The following is a 7,979-nucleotide window of genomic DNA, read 5'->3' as shown; positions in this document are numbered from 1 at the left end:
GGGCATTGTGGCCCCAGGCAGCAGCTCAATGGCGCAGTCCCATGGCCGGTGAGGAGGCAGCTCCGTAGCCCTCAGCTTGGAGAAGACGTCCTGGAACGACCGATAATCTAAGGGAACCTCCCCGGAGTTGAGGACCTCAGGACTCTCGACGGTAGTGGCTAGGATGGGTAGTACCGGTTTTAGAAAAGTTTCCTCCTTGATCGGGACCTTGGTGTTGGCGGGGCGACCCGCCCATCCGGATATGATGCCAGTGCGCCAGTCCACGATAGGTTGACGTTCCATCAGCCAGGGTTGTCCCAGAACGATATCGGAGGTGGACCCCTCCAGTACCCAGGAGGAGATCTTCTCTGTATGCCTGGGAGAGATGTGAAGGGTGATGGGTGGGGAATGGTGTGTGATCCGACCTCGGCCCAGCGGTTTTCCTAGGATGTCTTGCACAAACATGGTCCTCCCGTTCCTTAGGCGCGGGAAGCCCAACAGAGTAAGAAGATTCAGAGAAATAAAGTTCCCGGCAGCTCCAGAGTCAATCAGGGCGTGGACTGGAACAGAGAAGTTAAGTGCAATAATGACCACTTGGGTAAGAGCAAGGTGAGGTAAGGAGGCCGGTGTATGGATAGAACTCACCGCTGGTCGAGCCGGACGGAAGGGACAGACGGCTAGGCGATGACCTGACCCTCCACAGTACAGACAAAGGTTAAGGTTCTGCCTCCGTGTACGTTCCTCAGGACATAGTCAAAAACGATCCACATCCATGGGTTCTGGGTCTGAAGGAGTCCGGGAAGCAGAGGTCGTAACCTGTGGAGGAAATGTACCGGGTGATGAAGGCGAACAGGCTGACAGACGTTGGGCGATACTAATGGATCGTTGTATGAGAGCCTCCAGACCGACCGAGTCATCGTAGATGGCCATGTGTAATCGGATCGAGTTCTGTAGCCCTTGGAGGTAGACCGAGACAAGCGCCGGCTCATTCCATCCACTGGTCGCCGCAAGGGTGCGGAACTGGAGGGCATAATCCGCCACTGAAAGGCGTCCTTGTCGAAGCCTCAGCAGTAGATCGTGCACCGAAAGGTAATTCATTGCTTGGCCAAAGACCCCTTTAAAGTGCTCAAGAAAAGACTTCAGATTAGTGGTAAGTGGTCCTCCGGCCTGCCAAATCCCGTATGCCCAGTTCAGGGCCTTACCGCTCAGGAGGGAGATGATGAAGGCTACCTTGGATTTGTCCGTGGAGAATTGACCAGGGTGCAACTGTATGTAGAGCTCACATTGGAGACAGAACCCGCTACACTCCTCCACGGAGCCAGTATATCGGTTGGGTAGGGCCATGGGACTAGACGCCGATGGTGGGTTAGACGGAAGGAGTGCAGGTGCGGGTTGGTTCCGGAGTAGGGTGACCAGTTCAGAGAGGGGATCAGAGGGAGCTGGAGGTGAAGGACCGGGAGAAGTCTGTGGTGTGGTCATGGTGTCGGTTCAGTCTACTGTCAGGGTTCTGGTAGACGGAGAGCACACCACGGAGGTAGATAAGAAAAAGGAGTTTATTTCAAAAACAGGTAAGTATACTTATCGGTGTAAAGAACTGCAGTGAAGACAACAAGACTGAACAGGGAAGAACAAAAAGGTGCAAACTTAAATAGAATCCTGATGATGTGATGCAGGTGTGGACTAATCAAAAATGGTGGATGTGCGGTGCATGCTGGGAAACTGAGTTCAGAACTCCGGAGAGAGGGAACGGGTGAAGCGAGCTGGCGGTGACGACATGGGGGGCGTGGCCGGTGGTGCTGAAACCGTTACAAAGAGATCTGTGAATTTAACATGTAATTATGTTTTGCTTTTAGAACAATATTTATTGTAATATGATATAATATATTTAGAAACATTTTTATTTACTTTGAAAAATCTTCAGTGAGGACCGAAATAAAAATGAATAAATAAAAAAATATTGTTTTTTTCTTGTGAAGGAAATATTTGCCATATTCATTTGTTGGACCTTTATATTAAATATATATAAAAGCACATACATATATATGACTCAATAAGGAAGCTGACTGATTAAATCTCTTAGATGGTACGAGACTTAATGTGCACCTAATGTGCTTAATGTATCACCAGCACTGAAGCAAAATGACCTGAATCTGCTCGAGTCACCGATCTTCAGTCACATTTATGATGGGACTGTGTTTCAAGATGCCATTCCCTGACCCAAACCTGTTAGAATAGAATAGAATAGAATGAGCTTTATTGGCCAAGTATGTTTCCACATATGAGGAATTTGTTATAGTGACAGAAGCTCCACAGTGCAACAGAAAGACAGCAACAGGACAGAACACAGATGATAAAAAAAATATATACAATAATATAGAAGTAGGCAATGTACAAAACAGCAAAAACACCATATACAATATAGACAATTATGTATGCACAGGTCTGATATGTGCAAATTTGGTGAATAAATAATGTAAAATAGAGTTGTGTGTTCCACGTTTAATGTCAAGTGTTCATAAGATGGATTACCTGAGGTAAGAAACTGTTCCTGTGTCTGGTCGTTCTGGTGCTCAGTGCTCTGTAGCGACAACCAGACGGTAACACTTCAAAAAGGGAGTGTGCTGGGTGTGAGGGGTCCAGAGTGATTTTACCAGCCCTTTTGCTCATTCTGGATGAGTACAGTTCTTGGAGAGTGGGGATGGTTGTACCAATAATACGCTCAGCAGTCCGGACTACCCTCCATAGTCTTCTGAGATCATATTTGGTAGCTGAGCTGAACCAGACAGTTATAGAAGTGCAGAGGATGGATTCGATGATGGCAGAGTAGAACTGTTTCAGCAACTCCTGTGGCAGGTTGAACTTCCTCAGCTGGCGAAGGAAGTACAGCCTCTGCTGGGCCTTTTTAACAATAGAGTCAATGTGAGTGTCCCAGTTCAGATCCTGAGAAATTGTGGTGCCCAGGAATCTGAATGACTCCACTGCAGTCACAGTGCTGTTCATGATGGCGAGTTTGGGGAGAACAGGGGGCTTTCTCCTGAAGTCCACGATCATCTCAACAGTTTTAAGCGTGTTAAGCTCCAGATTGTTAAGACTGCACCAGACAGCCAGCTCATTGACCACCTGTCTCTAAGCAGACTCGTCACCATCCTGAATGAGGCCGAACAGTGTGGTGTCGTCTGCAAACTTCAGGAGCTTGACAGAGGGGTCTTTAGATGTGCAATCATTCGTGTAAAGGGAGAAGAGCAGTGGGGAGAGAACACAGCCCTGAGGAGCTCCAGTGCTGATGGTGCAGGTGTTGGATTTGAATTTATCAAGCTTTACGAACTGCTGCCTGTCTGTCAAGAAGCTGTTGATCCACTGACAGACAGGGGGACGGAGAGCTGTGCCAGTTTATTCTGAAGGGTGTCCGTGATGATGGTGTTAAAAGCAGAGCTGAGGTCCACAAACAGGATCCTCGCATAGGTCCCTGGTCTGTCCCGATTCTGAAAGATGAAGTGCAGTCCCATGTTGACAGCATCATCCACAGACCTGTTTGCTCTGTAGGCAAACTGCAGGGGGTCCAGTAAGGGACCAGTGATGTCCTTCAGATAGGCCAAAACCAGTCTTTCAAATGATTTCATGGCTACAGACGTTAGAGCCACAGGTCTGTAGTCATTAAGTCCAGTAATTTTGGGTTTCTTTGGGACTGGGATGATGGTGGAGCGTTTGAAGCATGAGGGGACTTCGCACAGCTCCAGTGATCTGTTGAAGATCTGTGTGAAGATGGGGGCCATGTGAATTCCCACGTGAAACCCATGGGATAACATGTAAAAACCCATGGGATAACATACTGTATGCGACATGTCTCCACATGTGATCACATGTTCTTCACGTCACCACATGTTGCACATGTCATCCCATGGGTTTTTACATGTTATCCCATGGGTTTCACGTGGGAATTCACGTGGAATTCACACCAAAATGTTCCAAAAACACACATTTCACATGTGATCACACGTGTTTTTGCACATGTTAAACACATGTTGTATACATGTGATCACATGCGAAAAACATGTAAAAAAAACGTGAAATTCATGTGTCTTTTCTGTAAGGGCTGAGTTCCTGCCAATCTCCAATTAATCTTGAGTACAGATTAGTATTGTTTACTTCATATCTTCTAGTATTTATTTTATTACATTTATAAAAGACAGATACAGCTGTACGATTATTTCCGAAAACAGTCGAGCTCCTGAGGGCTTGCAGTGGCCGGAACTAACGCACGACCACACAATACATCATTGCATCATGCCTGCATAAGTGTTGATTCACTATATCTTTGTATTGTTTACATTATGCACCTACGCGCCGATTGCCAACAAAACACAGACATATGACTCAGCACAGCATGTGGTTCATGACCGGCATCTTGTAGCGCTCCTGTCATGGTTCTGCCCCACCTTGTCTTGCTACTCTTGACCTAGTGGCAGAACCATGATAGAACCTCTTGTTTTATGTGGAGAGTGATGTTTTGTCCCTGTTGGTCTTCCACTCTCCTGTGTGGCGTCTCTGTTCCCACCCTTTCGTCTCCTCATTATTGTTTGTTAATTAGTTCATGTCCTGCACCTGTCCCCTCTTGATTTATCCCCTTTATAATGCCCTTGTGTCTTCTGTCTCGTGCTGGTTCATTGTACTGTGTCGTGTTTGTGTAATGTGGTGAGTTCCTGTCTTTGAGTTAGTTTAGTTTATTTTGTAGTTGTGATGTGTTTTAGTCTAGTCCTGTTAGTTTAGTTAGTCTTGTTCCTGTTTCAATGTTTGTTACTTTACCCCCACGTGGGTCTTTGTTTTGTTGCTTTTTATTTATTAAAGTTTGTGTTAACCCCTTACCCGCTGTCTGCACCTGGGTCCTCTGTCTCCGTGTCTCTCACCACCCACCATTCGTGACAGACAAGGTGGGGCAGAACCATGACAGCTCCATCTATCAATTTCAAACGATCTCCAAATCCAGTGTTATAGCCACCATTTATATAACATTCATCACCGACATGTGATGTGCTTTTCCAGGAGAATTGTCCAATAAGGGTCTAAGAGAACTTGTTATGTAAAGGAAATTCATGTAAGAAAAAAACTTTCCGAAACCTATACGAACCCTGGTGGAGTGTATCGAGCACCGAAATACTACGTCATAAGTCCAACTCGTTTTTTTAAATGTTGACCATGTTAAGCATGAGAAGCCAGCACATTTAACAGTGTAAAGAAGTCAGAATGCATGAAATTTACCCCTTTAAAGTGTAACCTACAGTACATACTGTATGGGCACACGTACATGTTGTGTTTTTGAAAATTCCTACATTTCAAACCTATGACACAGCCGTATGTACTGTACAGTATTTGTGTCTTGCATGTCTGTCCAGTCTTTTTGTGTAGAGTTAGATGTGATGTTGTCCGGTTCCTGGCACAGGTCCCAGCACAGCTAAAGAAGAACACTGGCTAGCATATGTGAGGTGTTTGGCACGGGGCCACACAGAATCGAGCTTTTGAGTGCCAGCACCTCGAACGCGGACCCATTCAGAAGCGGACAGGAAAGTGACAAAGCTGTGAAAGGCACGAGAGCAGGTGTCCTCTGACAGAACCCTGGAGAGCAATGTCATTTGTTTCTACGTGCCCTCCACAGTCAGCCAGACAAGGTGCCCCTTATGGCCTTCACTAAGTCTCTGTTAATTATCTGAAAGTTGTGGCGAGACTAAACTAAAGCAGAACTTTCTAGAGAAAAGAGAACAGGAAACCCACACAGCTGACAGAATACACGCAGACAATAATTTGTCATTTTGGCTGCTGAAGAGGTTAAATATTTCACATATCAATGAGAGAAAAACCATAGGACAGACAACTTCCTGTCCCGGCTATTCTGCTTGATGACATCACGGGTGATATATTTCCTGCGCTCGGCTTTCCTGGAGCATTATTAACCTATAAATATGTTCTTTTCATCATGACTTATTAAATTCAATTTATTCACTTTTGATGTGGGTTAAGCTTGTAATCATGGCTTACCTCGCTCGTCTTGTTTCCTTGATTAAATTTGTATGGTAGCATAAATTATGCAACCTCATGCATAATGCAGCATTTAAACGCATGTTTTTAAATACTCTTTTCATTACCCCTCTTAAAAAACTATTTCCAACTTTGTAACTCAGCATTTGTTTCTTGATTTTGTATGTACACATCAAACGCCTTACAAGGACTTGTGGGAAGTCGTTTGGCATTAAGTTAATTATTGATGATCCGCAACTGTTTTATTTAGCAAATGATCTATTCATTTTTTGATTCAAGTTTTATTCAGGGCATGTACAATGAAAATTTGTGGGGAGGTGATATTTATTTTGTTACAATAGTAAACACAAGCGCATGACTAAATTTTAGTTTAAAGGGATAGTTCGCCCAATAATGCAAATTCTGTCTTTATTTACTCACTCTCCAGTTGTTGCAATTCTGTATAAATTTATTTGTTCTGTTGAACTTGAATTTGGAAGAATGTTAGTAACTTTCAGTTCTGGGACATCATTCACTATACCAAATTGTGCATATTGTTCTGTTGAACACAGAATGAGATGTTTTGAAGAATTTAGGAAAACAAACAGTTCCATTGTAATTTTTATTTGGTAGACAATGGTGACCCAGAACTGAAAATTGCTAACATTCTTCCAAATATCTTTCTTTGTGTTCAGCAGAACAAAGTAATTTATACCAGGGGCGTAGCCAGAACATTTTTTAGAGGTGGCCAGGTAAGACCCAATGATTTTATTAGGGTGACCACAAAATCTACTGTAATTTACACCAATTCTTCATTACACATAGTTTGCTGGTCAAAAACATACACAAAGAACGTAAAGTAAACAATTTATTTGCAATGCTTTCATGTGCTAACATTATTTTAAAATAATTTGCTAGCTATCATTTGCATAAGTTAGCATTTTTTATAGAAAATAAACATTGCAGTACCCCAACTTAAACTTTCGCGAAAATGTAATTAATGAATAAAATCCAGTTAAACAAGACTGATTTTACTGACCTGATCCTTCTGCTCGCGATGAACTTCCATGGTACACAGACAGTACCTGTCACGAAGCGGTTAGCAGCTGTTCAGCTATAGCGCTCAGACTGTATGCGTCAGTGCGTCCGCGTATGACATCATATTAACGCGAGAGTAATGTTCTCGCGTTACTTTCAGTGCATATGCTACATGATCTGCGCAGCACTCCGTAAACTCCGACACACATCTTAAAACTGCTTTGCACAACAGAGGTGGCCAGATAGGTGGCCATGCATCATTCAGGGGTAGCCGTGGCCACCCATGGCCACCATGTAGCTACACCCCTGATTTATACAGGTTTGGAACATTTTTGGATGAACTATGCCTTTAAGGTTAATGCTGTGCCTAACTGTTTAAATAATAACAATGAATGAAGCCTATTTTAAGTAGGCCTACTGTGAGCGACTGGTGTATATTGCATTCAAAACTGGAAAATGCTTTCTCAATCTGGCAAGATGATTGGCTGACATTACTTTTTATCAGCCCACCTGGAAACAAACCCGAGTTTACAAAATACCAGGTTGGTATTTAAGAAGAGCTTTTCAGGATAATAATTGGAATCATTGAAGTCTGCCTTAAAGCGCTGTTTAATGTATCTTGTTTGAGATATTTTTTTGCATTCATAACCTGAATAAATTTCTTTATTTTGTGTAACACAAAAAAATATATATTTTGAGAAAAAGATTTTGTGTCCAATAGAAGTTAATGGGGACCAGTTATGTTTGGTTACCAACTTTATTCAAAATATTTTCTTTTGTGTTGTGCTGAAGAAAGTCATACAGGTTTGAAAGGTCATGAGGGTGAGTAAATGAATAAATATGTTATCTTACAGTGAGATTACCAAGTTTACTATTTTATTGTATTTTTATTTATTTATTTGGAGTGCACGTACAGTATGTGTAATTGGTAAAGTTGTGTTAATACACATGTG

Source organism: Triplophysa rosa, linkage group LG22 (genome assembly GCF_024868665.1).
Source record: "Triplophysa rosa linkage group LG22, Trosa_1v2, whole genome shotgun sequence".
Classification (NCBI taxonomy): Eukaryota; Metazoa; Chordata; class Actinopteri; order Cypriniformes; family Nemacheilidae; genus Triplophysa; species Triplophysa rosa.
This window is presented reverse-complemented; position numbering follows the sequence as displayed.